Here is a 13,425-nt window from a genome sequence, read left to right as displayed (position 1 = left end):
CCCCACTTGTAGAAGTCTGGTCGGGTACGGGACGTCAGAGGAGTCGGGTCCTTGATGACCAGCGAAAAGACTACCTCGGGGGCGGTTTGAGCTCGCTGAAGTTACAGAGCTGCCACCGATTCCCCAATCTGCCTCTTTCTTTCCCATGTGTCTCTCCTGCCTCCTTTTCTTTTTTCTTTTCACGACTCACCTCCTGTTGTCGACTTTCTCTGCCTCTCATGAACCATATCGCCATATAAGAAATGATGACGTGACGTGAAAATGACGCATGCAGCTTAGGAGTCAAGACAGTTCAGTGCTCTGTCCTGTGTGTGCACGGCAGTCAGACTCTCTCATCAAACTCCACTGCCCCTTTTTATTTTTTCTTTTTAACTTTGCCTCCTACCTCTTGGCTCGTCTCGTCTGGCGAGTCGCTGCCTTTTTAAACTCCCATCAAAATGTCTGGCGAGGGGACACAGCGCGGGATCTCCTTTCCTTTTTTTTATTTTTTTATTTTTTCACAAGGCCCCTGTGATCCGCCCACCGTCTTTTCATGATGTTACAGTATTTTAATATTTTTTTGCGTCTCAATGATCCGAGTGTCCAAAAAAAGACAGCTGGAACTCTGCTACAGGTAACGGCCATATATATATATATGTGTGTGTGTGCCCATCAGCCGGGCAGACAGCTGCAGACAAACACTTGCATGCATGCATATGGACACACACACACACACACACACACACACACAGGACTCTTTTCAAAGAAGTTTGCTTTTTTTATTACTTCCTTTCCCATTCAGCGGCCTCCCCACTTTTCCAGAGTGCCCTGGGTGTGCAGTGAAAGAGCCGTGCTTATTATGTGCTCCGGGCTCTCCAAACCCAGCTTTGTTTTGTCCAGATAGCTGGTTCTCTCTCTCTCTCTCTCTCTCTCTCGCTCCCCCTCTCTCCTTCTCTGTCTCTCTTTAATATTCACAGTAAGAGTCTTGGCTCTCACAAGACGGCTGTTTTCCCAGTTTTTCTCCCCCCGCTAACAGCCAAGTGTGGCCCCTGTGAGTGCAAACACGCAGAAGGGAGGGACATCTCCTGACAAACATCTCCGAGGATGTGCCACCCTGCCCCGTGTCATTCATTCTCCACCTGGCACCGAAGCTAAACTGTTAACACCGACGTGCGAGAGCGCCCAGAACCCTGAAGGACTGCCAGCGGCTGCACATGCCTGGTCTACCTAAGTCCAACACCGCGCTCACATCTGCTCGGCACGCAGGAAAAGGGGGATGCAGTGTGTGTGAGCGGATCTCTCAATGTTTTCCCAACAAAGCTACAAAAGCAGAGTTGTCATAATGACTCGTGGTGATATCGAGGTTTTCGGCTTTTTTTTTTTCTTCTCTTTCTAGGAAATATCCGTTTGAAATTTGGGATTTCACATCGTCTTCACGCACAGTCCGCCGGTAAGTATCGTCCCTCTTGCGCCGCTCTGAAGGTCCCGGTGGCCTTGAGCGCCGGCCTGACAAATTCCTCTGCATTCATTGCACTTGGCAGTTAAGGTAATACTTGTTTGGATTGTAACATCTTCCACTGGCCCTTTGTTTAACCAGGTGGCCGACACAGGAGCCGCCTCTCACCGAGCGACTTGCCACCCACTGGAGACGACTGTCATCATCGCCACGTAGCCCGGGTATCTGCGAGTGGCAGCCCAGCGCGAGCTAACGGCGTGAATACGGAGCGGAGCCTATACTTAAACACGAGATCACTCCAAACATTGATAAGGCAGCGCGCCGCGTGGCAGTCAGACCCCTGGTGATGTTAACAGCACTCTGCTATTATCGCAGGTGTGATCGCTCACCAGCCCACAACCACATTTACATCTTAATTACCAGCCTAATCAATGGGGTTGCACTTTGACTTCATTTGTGACATTCACGAAACCTCATTTAAGACGCAAGAATAGGCCATCGTAAGTATTGGTGGTAAGAGAAAAGCACCTATTTTCAACACGACGTAAAAGGTAACAAAGGAGGTAAAAAAAGGAATTCTTCTCGCCGGCGCCATCACAGCGTGCTGCGGGGTTGACAGAGTGAGCGCTGGGAGATATTTATGATAATTACACACTCCTCCCAAAATGACAAAGCAAATTGGTGAGACGTGCAGCGTATGACAGAAAACGGATGGCTTGCGGGACTTGAGCCGGGTGATTTAAATGGCAAGTGATTGAACAACAAACTCGCATTAAGGCCGTATTGATGAGTTCAGTGTTTCATTTGGGATCAATAAGACGATTGGTAGAGGCCGAAGCCAATACATGCAGCAGGGAGAGACTGCAGAGCGGAGAGAGATGAGAGAGTATTGACCTGCTTCGCCATAGAATAGAGAAGGTGCTGGGATTTGTTTATCTAACAGGAGGCCTGGGTGAAAACTCTCGCTCTACGGGTTTCATCCAGGCGGGAGCTCATCCTACCGGGAACAAACACCCGGAAATGTACAGCGGTGTTTGATTATTACTTTAGGTTATTTTAATCAACTCAAAGTAACCAACAACTGACAGCTAGGAAGAATAGCACACATACGTCACGTAGAGACGAAGGGAGGCTGTGTCGGAAAGACGTCGTACGGTGAGAGTTTGAAATTTAGGAAGATGTTGGTGAGCTGTCGGCAATTTAGTCGATGTCTCGCCAACGTCTTCCCAGGTAGCAAACGCTCCTCATACTCCATCTTTGCTATAATTCTCTCATCGATGACCACAAGACATACGCCTGCTACTGGGGTTGTGACACTATGACTGCACAGAACAGAACATTTTAAATTACAGAATAAACAGTTCAGACGGTTAGCTAAAAGATATTGTAGCCTCATCAGTAAAAAACTAGCTAAAAGTAATCAATAGACAGTTGGTTATTAGCAGACTTCGTAGTAGGCTATGTTAATGGATAACCAGTAAAATATAGACATATACATAATAAACAAATGATAATTAGTTTTAAGTAATGAATAACTTAAACATTTCAAATAGTTAGCTCACCGTATTGGATAGGCAACATGGTTGAAATAGCTAAACATAATGAATAACAAGCTGAAATAGTTAGCGTTAATTGACTGTAGCCTAATCAATAAAAAGCTAGCTTAACGTAATGACGAGATGATAATTAACTAAATTCAAAGTCGGCTATGCTAATGGATAAACTACTAAAATGATAAATAGTAAACAAATGATAATTAGCTTCAAGTAATGAATAGTTTAAACATTTGAAATAGTTAGCTTAGAGTATTGAATAAGCAACACAGTTGAAATAGCTAAACATAATGAATAATAAGCTTAAATAGTTAGCTAAAGGTGACTGCAGCCTAATGAATAAAAAGCTAGCCTAAAGTAATGGATTGGCAGTAATTACGTAACTTGAAAATAGCCTCAGCTAACGACCATAAATATTTAGCTATTAGAGACAGAAAATATTAGCTAAAATTGGGTAAACGGGTGAAATTCTTTAGCTCCAGATGCTACAAATGCAAACTTGAGCTACACAATGAGAATCAAGTGGTATGAAAACACATTGAATACACTGTTCTCCTCACTTCATCTGTAAGTGAGTCCGGTTCGGTTACATGTTTTGTCAAACTGCAAAAGAGGGGAGAAAAAAAACCAACAAAAAAAAACTGATTAGTTATCAATCTGAACCCAGTTGTTGGAGTTGGAGCCGGCTGCACTGGGTGAGTCGCCCGGAACTGTACAGCTCAAAGCAAATCCGCTGTCATGGCTCTCCTCCCACAGTGTGACAGATGACGCCAACAATGAACATTTCATCTTCAGCCGCGACCGCGAGCTCCCGCGCGACAGAGACGAAGCACATCGGGCGAGATGAATTACCGCGCGGTGATTTATCATGACAGGCCAATAGGAAAAAATACAAATGAACAATTAGCAAATTTAGCCTTTAATTAACCGCTCGCAGACAATAGATGAGCTTGTAGAGTGCGTGTGAACACGTTTCGAAACAGTGAAAGCACGGGACTAATCTTCGCACACTTTGTCGAATATTACAGTGTTAATTAGGGTTAATTGAATAATTTCCCGCGCTGCGTACTGATTATGGATGTCAAAGCGCGGAGGGGCTATCTTGATTAAGCTGAATGTTTCTGAATGGAGGATGTGAGCCTGATGAGCCAATGAGCTGCCAAGTGGGAATTCCTGCACAGATTTAACTGAAAAAAAATCAAAAAATGTCTTTTGGAAATGTCAAAAAAGTGTGAATAACGGCACAGAATCTATTACTGATCCTTGAAGAAAAAAACAGGAGTTAAATTCAGTCTCAGTTCTTTGTTAATGTGAGGAAGCTGCCGTGCAACAAATGAATAGTTTTGAGAGACAATTACAGGCCGCGGCCTTTCGCCTGGTTTGAACCATCCTGGCGTCACATGTGTCCAGTTCTTCAATTCAGCACCTGATGTGGGAACACTCGTTTTTTCCCACACCGTCTCCTCATGAGTGATAATGTAATTTAGCAGGCAACACAAAACCGTGTGAGACCTGGATGACACGCATCCCCCCTCGTCTCAACGCCGGCTCAAGAATTAAGACCCACAAGATCTCCGTTGTTAAGATGAACATTTGCACACACACACACACACACACACAGGTGCTACGAGCCCAAATTAGGATATATCTCATAATTCAATGGCAACAAATCCAATTGCAATCAGGGCAAACTCAATTTAGCCCAGAGCCCCTGAAATAATGAGTTGATTTGAGTAGAAGTTCTAAAAATGTGAAGTGTTAGTAAACAGAGCATTTTTCTGTTTTGACATAAATAAATAAAGTGGGAAGGGAAAAGAAAACCCCCTCGACGGAGGGAGCGCAGTAACGTGTCCCCCCCCACTTGTAACGCCGGTGTAAGAATAGCAGCTAAATTACACCAGAGAGGGAGCTTAATTAGATGGTAACAAGTCAGTAAGGTAAGGAAGGAGCAGCACTATCTGAGAGGAAATGACACGATCGCGGCTCAAACGCAGAATGAACGCAAGAAAGAGTTCAGGAGACGTATCCAGCAAATCTGTCCTGCGATGTCTGTACAGATTCATAGATCACGGATGGCTGTGGGTCTGTGTGTGTGTGTGTGTGTGTGTGTGTGTGTGTGTGTTTGAGTCTGTGTGTTTGTGCCCTTTCTGCTATGTTAAAAATAGGATGATGCCATCATCCAGAGAGCTGGCAGCAAATATCTGGCTAACAAATGATGATGTGGATACATGGACTCATAAGCCTATAAATCAGACTCCCCCCCCCACCTCACAAATTAATAGAGTTCACAGTTGACGGCTGAGGAGGAAAATCGTAAATAATGTTTGGCACATGAAAATGGCATGACAACTGGAGGGCGGACCTGTGACAGGAAGTGATCCCCCCCCCCTCACCGCCCTGCCTGCTTCTGGTTGTTGGTTTCTTAAAAATCACATAGCACGAAGGGTAAAAGATTGATATTTGTGGAATATTCTGGGTTTTGGTGTATTTTACTGCTCGGTACCTTGTTAAAATGTATAATAATTATCACAATATGTTGAAAAAAAGCATACTATAAATATCAAATGTTTGAATTGAACTCTCTGGGTCTTTTTCAAGAGCTGATTTAATATTTTTTGAACTTCTGTTTCTGACATGTTTTGTTTTCCGTCTCCTGCATCACGTTACAAGCATCTCCGAAGAGACGTATTGTTTCGACGGCGCGAGGATGACAGCAGAGATGAAGGAGGGAAAAAAGTCAGTAAAAAAGAAGGGAAGGGAATGAAAAGAGACAGCGGAAAACAAGAGAGGAGGGGTGGCAGGAGGAGGATGGGAGGAGGGCTAAGTACCGGGGAGCGTGTCAATGTGGGGGGCTAATGGCAGGGGTACCAAGGTTGCGAGCAATTTCTCTTTGTTATCAAGTGAAATGACTCTGCAAATATGACAATAAATCACAGTGGAAATCAATCTGAGAGGAGGCGACTGTGAGCCACTGATAATGCATCAATCAATATTTAATGTTTAGACTTTAATTAATCCACAGGCGCCAAGCATTCTTTAAGTGACAAAGGGGGGAGGAGGGGAAAAAAAACGAGCGGGGAGTGCTTTTGCATAGAATAGCTCTTATATCAAACAGAGACACGGAGCTGAGCGGCCCCCCATCAGTCGATTCCCCGCAGCTTCCCTCTGTTGGTTTATCACCTATTCTTTTATTTACAGGAGCCACGAAACACAAGGAGGATGAGAGGAAACTCAAATATCGAGATACATGAATACGTTTTAACGAGCGCGCTAATCGTTTGAATCGCACAATGACGCGGCTTAAAGATGAATCCAAACTGTTCCGAGCGTCAGATATCTGATCTGGATCCACTCGGAGTCTCAGCTGCTCATCTTCTCTTTGTGCTTCAGCCACTTATTGAGATATTTGTTTTTAGCAGTTTCACAGCTCTATACATGATATAACGCCAAACTAGGTATAAGAACAGATTCATGTGATCATGTCAGATGGTGCACACAAAAACAGACAAATAGCTGTAAAGTTTTGATCATACTTTTGCCTTTCATCCCTTTCCAAGTTGATTACAGACTAATCTAAATAGTGGTCACTCAGCTTCCTTTCAGTAATGTACATAATGCACTATAAGTGGAAAAGGAGCGTCAGTAATAGTGAATTTGAGGTATTCAGAGGCCCCTCGGTCCTACGGTTCCACTGGATCTGTGAAGGCGTCTTTCCAACCTGAGATGACTTAATTTTTAAGAATTTGCGCTCTCAGGTCAACTCGATCAGAGAAGGACTCGAGCACTTATGAGCCCCGAGAACATGGAAGCGCAAATGTTGTCTCTGCAACTTTAATGGAACGAGCAAATGGGCTGCCATGTTGTGAGGTGGTATCCAGTTCTACTTAACACAGCCCACTGAATACATGCTTTAGAATAACAGAAAAAGAAGTAGACCTGTTAGAAAGCACTCTAGATTTTTTTTGTCTAGTTTGTAGAAGAGAACTAAAAGTCTACAGATTTAAGTGTCGGCTAGATGCTCAGTACCGATCTATTTCCTCTCCGCTCACATTCGCTGCCGCGAAAGCGCTCTCAAACTTGTAAAACTCATACTTTTCCGTCTTAGCATTTGTGGGAAATGCAGCTCTCAGAGGCTGTGAGAACACTGAGACCCGCCTCGATACACCACCTCGCCCTGGCCTCCGTACCTGCACGCCGCTGACACCGCCGCTGTAACGTCTGATTCAGGGGCTCTATTGAACAAAAATCCCCCCTCCCCACTTCCCCCCCACACACCGTCTGAACAATGCAGCCGCAGAGCCTGTTATGAAGGACCGCTCGAGCATGGAGCCATGCTTAGCCCCTCGCCCTCTGATCACGCTGACACATCCCACAGGTACTAATTACCGAGTGTACTCCGTGGAGGAGTTGTGGGAGTAGTAACACGGAAGACGCTTGACATTTGGATACCTGCTGGAGGATTCACCGCGATAATTGGGACACAACTGAGAGGGAGGTCCGCCGAGTCGGTTTTAGTTGATAAAATGGCTTTAAGGTAACTCTCCGTGTAAGGTACTTTACCAAACAGCGTGACCCGAGGAGAGCGCCGAGTAGGTCAGCGCAGGAGGGGAAAGAATCGCGGGCATGTGGAGTTTAAAAACTAGAAGTTTGCGGACAGACACTTGAGGAGTCCACCTGGAGATGTGGATAAAAAGGCTCAGGTCCCGATATTCTTGATTCCACGTGTGCCCCTCGGATACATTGAGCCATTTCCCACAGATCTACAGGTCTTTACCTTCAAAGAGGACACATCTCGAGCAAACTGTGCTGCGAAGTGCGCCGTGAACAGGCCACTAGTGAAAAACCAGCCGCTGAAATATCTGAAAGAGCAGCTTTTGTGAACGATGAAAGCTGTGGATGTTTTCTTGGCAGGTGTGTGTATTCGTGCTCATGTCGAGGTCATACCTCATCAGAGCATACCCGACGCCGCGAGAAGAAAAAAGAAGAAAAAAACCCTCATTATTTCGACACATATTGATTGGAAATGGAGAGTTGGGGTGGCGGATAGTATTTAACTGACTTTTATGACAGTTGTTAAGTCATTTCCTGCAGCAGTGGTTTATGTCTTTGCAATAACCCCCGTGAATGATGTAATGAGAGATTATGATACTTCCTCCCTCGTTTATGATCCGTACTTCTTGCTTCACGTCAACACTCTCTCCTGTGTGTGTGTGTGTGTGTGTGTGTGTGTGTGTGTGTGTGTGTGTGTGTGTGGTCACGTATCAGGTTAAACCAATATCACACCAGTACTGGCCTTTGCATTTATTAAATGGCTCTACTGGACGTTGGCCAGTCTGATATGACACCGTGAGCACTCATAAATGGATATAGTCTGTAAAATGTGCAATTAAATTTGATTTTCTTTGCATTTGATTTTATGTACGGTATGATTTTAACACCTTGCAGAGTGCAACGTCGTGAGTGCTGCTGGTACTTTGAGGAGCAAAATAAATCAGTTTTGTCTTTTTAAACCCTCCAAGAGATGCAGCGCGGATTATAACAAGTGTGTAGCTCTGATCTTTACAAAAAACCACATGCACCAAGATTAGGACTGCGACCTAATTGTATTTCTCAAGTAACTGATTCATTGTTTATTTCAGGAAATGGTGAAAAATATCTAAAAGTGTCTTGTTTTGTTCACAACCCAAAGTTTTTCCAGTTTCCAGTCATAAAGGAGCAAAGAAACAAGAACAGTTTCACATTTAAGAAGCTGGAATTAGAATGTTTTCACCTTTATCTTGAAAACATTCATAAAACCAGCTGATTACAAAAATAATTGGTTGGTTGATTTAATAGTTTATAGCTTTAATCGATGAATTAGTGAATTGCTGCAGCTCTAAGCAAGATGCACAGTGTGTGATCCAATACATGAATGATATGAATATGTTTGTAAGGAGTCGATGCGCTGGGGTTCAAGGCAGATTCTAGACAGCTGCATTTATTTCTAGCTTTATTAGTTTGGAGAGATGACGGAAAATGGGATTTTAACTCTGAGCTAACAAACTTAATTCTGATTAACACAATCTTTTAGATTATAAATTAGAAACTGACGTCTTCTGCTTCACGCTTTCTGAAGCCATTCGACCATCAATAAGCAGATCTGACTGAGCGTGCTGTCGATGTAGCATTGTGCTAACACTAGTGTTAATCTCTACTTGGTAATTTCATTTTAGTCTCTTGAAACTAAACGCCGTGGACACAGAGGTCCAACACGTCCCTCAGTTCTGGATTACTTGAAGAGTTTCTTAATTTAATGCCAATATTGACCCCGGATCTGTGATTCCTGTATAAGTTTAACAAAAATACATGCATGTATTCATGTCCACAGACACACAGACACCGGTAATCACATTCAGCATGAGGCTCACACCAGCACACAGTGTGTAGAGAGTCACATGAAACATATTTACAGACTGTCACACACAACTTACAAATCCAGAGGGCCCTCCTCCCTCTTTTCTTTTTTTTTTTTGCTTCTCATCCACAATGGCCCAGTGTACGAGAGGAACAAGACAGTTGCCAACAGAACATATCCAATTGGTCATGGTCATTAAAAAAAAGAGGGACTAAAACAAGCTACACCAAAACTGAGTTACTGGAGGGGCGGAGACGGCGGATGATATATTACGATATGGATGAGTGGGAACACAAAGCGAGTAATGATATAATCCAAAGTGTGAAATGCAGCAAGCTGTGGACAGACCAGCGCCGTCATTTTCTCAGAGGCCACATGTGACAGCGGCCCGAGAAAGACATAAGTGTCACATATGTCTTAATTCCCTCAGACACATGTGAACACGTGTAACTGTATCATCAAATCCCCCCAAATGCCACAGGCTGACACGTCTGCAGCCGAGGCCGCGTCTGAGAGAGCAGGAGGTAATCGCAGCCTGCTGTCATCTCCTGTCACTCTCCAGCAGTGGGCTGACAGGCCGCACGCATTCTGCAGAGACGACACAGAACACTGTCTTTTGGGTAAATGTACTTTATACTTAATGTGGCTGTCATTTACAGTGTTATGTCAGATAAGAAAGAGCACTTTATGCTGTAAGGAAAACTGTGTTTCAATCCTTAAAGTTCAACTGGGCCTCATTTTCAAATATGAGGCTCTAGATGTTCGGTGACCTGTTGACTACTTTCAGGGCTACTTGCTAACCTATTGTAGCTGACATGCTAACTTGTCTCTGTACTGGCTTGTTTTAATGTTCCCTGACATTTTTGCTCTCAGAATTATACACCATTTATTCGATAGAGAGTTGCTGAAGGGGAAAATAAAATGTATTCATACCATTATTTCCCGTGTTATAACTGTTTGCAGACTGTGCCTCTCCTCTGTGGAGCAGTAATGGGATAAGCAGGGTGTACAGCGACACAGAAGGGTTAAAAAAAAAAAAAAAGTGCAACCTAAAAAGCTGTAGTGGCTTCTTCCATTTTAGATTCACCCAATCTTCGTTAGCTCCTTGAATTCAAAGTCTGGCACAATTTAAATTTGTGGTGAAAGTCCAAAATTTGAAGCGATCCCATTGGTATAAACTGATTTTGCAGCAAAATGTTGCTGCTACAAACAGTGTTGGGGTAATGCTTTAAGGCCGCTAGTTTATCAAATATTCAGTTATGTTTAGTGTCTGCGAGAATTTTACTGTATTTCTCTTTTGTGTTGACACAATAAAGCAAACATCCAGATGCAATGTATTCTCTGGATGCGTAAAAGTGTGTTTGTCTTGTGACAGTGTGCAAGTTTAACTCGGCTAGCAAGATGGACGGAGCAGAGACGGCAGACTGCGGTTCATCAGTGGCGTGTTGCTAAAGGCAGCTGCTGAAACTGCACGTCTTGGTTAAGTTAACTGTCTGATCGCCTTTCATTTTAGTTAAGTCTTTTAAAATAATTGTTCATGTTGTATGAGCTTGTTAGTTCGGGATCTGTCATTCCTTTTATTATTAGTCTTCAGACTAACAGGTTGTGAGTCGTAGGATATGGACCTCTGGGTGATATAAGCAGCAACATGCGCAAGGAGACGCGTGATTGATTTTTGGTAATGTGAAAGCACTTTTATCAACAGGAAACAAGCTTATAATGACACAAATCTTCCCATTGTAATGTAACAAGTAAATGGTGTGACCCGGCCCTGCTTTCCATCCTGAAGCCTGCTTTCTGTCCAGCTCCTCCTCCTCATGATAACAGCACAACCTCAGCGTTTACCGCAGGTGATGGGTCTGCAGTCAGGGGTTAAATGGTAACTCTCTGACAAACAGGATTTAATACAGCAAATCCCTGCCGGCCTGTCAGGCTCTGAGCTGACAGCGTTCCACGAAGAGGAAAGAAAGCCTCGTAAACTTCTGCCTCATAAAACAACAACAACAACACTACCACCGGGGTGAAGAAGGTGAAAAAAGAAACAGGTGATAGTTTGCTGCGTCCACGGTCTCTGACGAAACTTTCCAGTCCGTATGATGATGTCAGCCGTTTTAACATCCCGTTGATTAATCCTTCTGTCGATTGGACAGCCCAAATTTGCTGCCGAGGATTTGAGAATGCACCCAAGCAATATACAAGCTGATTGCACATAAAGTCATAGGGCTTGGTAATGTTGGAGCTCGTGCACCAGTGTGTGTGTGTGTGTGTGTATGTGTGTGTGTGTGTGCGCAGGAGACTGGGTCAAGGAACTTTAGGAATGCCGTGCTGCTCTGTCCTTTTGTGCAGACTTGCTCCTGTGCCAGGACGAGGGCCTTCTCTTTAATCCATACTGATTTGGTAAACACTGACGTTAAGACCGCTGCGGGTCTAATTCTGTTGTTTCCCCCCCTCCAAAGAAAATGTGTATTTCTTTGGAGATGTCTTGAAGCAGATGGAAATGTCGTGGGGGGATAAATTTAATCTGACTAAGGCTCATGCTTTGATTGGACCCCAGATTAGGATTGCGGGCCTAGCATTTTCAATAATTATTCTCTAGTTGAATTAATCGCATCCTCTTAACACGGAAAAAACATACGCTTGCCGTGCATGTCTGCCCCGGAACATCTGTAGGATCACTGCTTTTAATCTCAAAATATTTATTAAGCAGCGAGAAGGAGCTCAGCATGCGCAGATCGCTACATGGATGTAATGCGCGCAGTTTCCAGTGGCAGAAAAAAATCTCATTTAAACTGCATTTCCTCGGCTTTTTTACTGGCGGCTTGCGTGAGACAAAAGGGACGGGATAATTATGTTAGAGCATCATTTGGAACGTTTACTTGATTTAGAAAAGCCGTCTCCCCTCCTCCTCACTGTCAGCTGGACAATAGCCCGGAAACTTATCTCTCAGCTGGCCCGCTCCTCACTGTCCCGTATCAAACATGTATTGTTTTTTTTTTCTTCTTTTATGTCTTTTTTGTCTCGGGATACAATACAGCGCCCCAGCTTGTTTGCTAATTGATGGCAAAGTGGGCCGGGAGCATTCATCCTCTGTTTGTAAGGTGTGGAGCCATGTAGCCCCGTCCCTTCCTGTCGTGAATTAGGACCACTTACCCAGCCCGCTTAAGCCCCATTGTTCATTTTATCACTGCCCCTTTTTTTTTTTTTTTTTTTTAAATAAATCTCAGGTGGTAATCTCTCAGCGCCGCCCACCACACACTCTTTAACCTGCGCGTTAAAAACAGTTACCTGCCACAACAATGGGCTCATCGGCTGACTTTATCTGACGAGCGTTGACAAAGAAGCCAGCTGCCGCCGCTTGGACATGAGGTCAAGCTTAATACTACCTGCCCCCTCCCTCCCTCCCTCCCTCCCTCCTCCCCTTCCCTTCTCGGCTCCTTCAAGGAAGATGTAAAAGAAGAAGAAGAAGAAGAAGGAGGAGGAAGGTGGGCGAGGAGCTGCGTCTCCTTCCTCAGATTTTATCAGGACAGCAGAAGATCCTGCTCTCGTCTTATCGCTGTGGAAGTGACACTGTGTAATTCACCCTGTGTGTGTGTGAGTGTGTGTGTGTGTGCATTGGTTTAATAAAGGGCAAAAATAAAGCCCAGGGCAGCAATGAAGCAACGAAAAAAAAAAAGAAGAGAAAGATTAAAAAAGCATATGTTTTAGAAGTCATTAAGAGGGACTCAGTAGAGCCTGCTGAGGACTTGATTTACACTGGGCGGTAAGCCGTTGGTGGGTGTAAATAATGTATTAATTTTTAAAGAGATTTTTTTTTTCTCCCTCTCTCTCTCTCGCTTCTTTCAACGATAAAAAAAAAAAAAAAAAAAAAAAATCTCCATCTGGTCAAGTGTGAAGTAGGACAGAGCTAGATTAGAGAATGTTCTGTGTTATCTTATCTGAGCACGGGGCTTAATGTCTGCACAATCAATGCTCCTCCAACAAGTGGTTCATTAAAAACAGAATGGCAATGTTTAATTCCGTGTATTACAAATGTGCGCTGGCAC

The 13,425-nt window shown here is 44.0% G+C and overlaps 1 long non-coding RNA gene across 1 annotated transcript; it reads left to right on the top strand.

The window, feature by feature from the left end:
• Positions 1-739: 739 nt before the first annotated feature.
• On the top strand, positions 740-5,689 carry LOC119017563. The gene is made up of 3 exons (XR_005074474.1): positions 740-1,266; positions 1,376-1,429; positions 1,577-5,689. It is a non-coding gene; the product is annotated as an uncharacterized LOC119017563 (long non-coding RNA).
• Positions 5,690-13,425: the final 7,736 nt, after the last annotated feature.

This window comes from Acanthopagrus latus, chromosome 4, assembly GCF_904848185.1.
Source record: "Acanthopagrus latus isolate v.2019 chromosome 4, fAcaLat1.1, whole genome shotgun sequence".
NCBI lineage: Eukaryota > Metazoa > Chordata > Actinopteri > Spariformes > Sparidae > Acanthopagrus > Acanthopagrus latus.
This window is presented reverse-complemented; position numbering and strand designations above follow the sequence as displayed.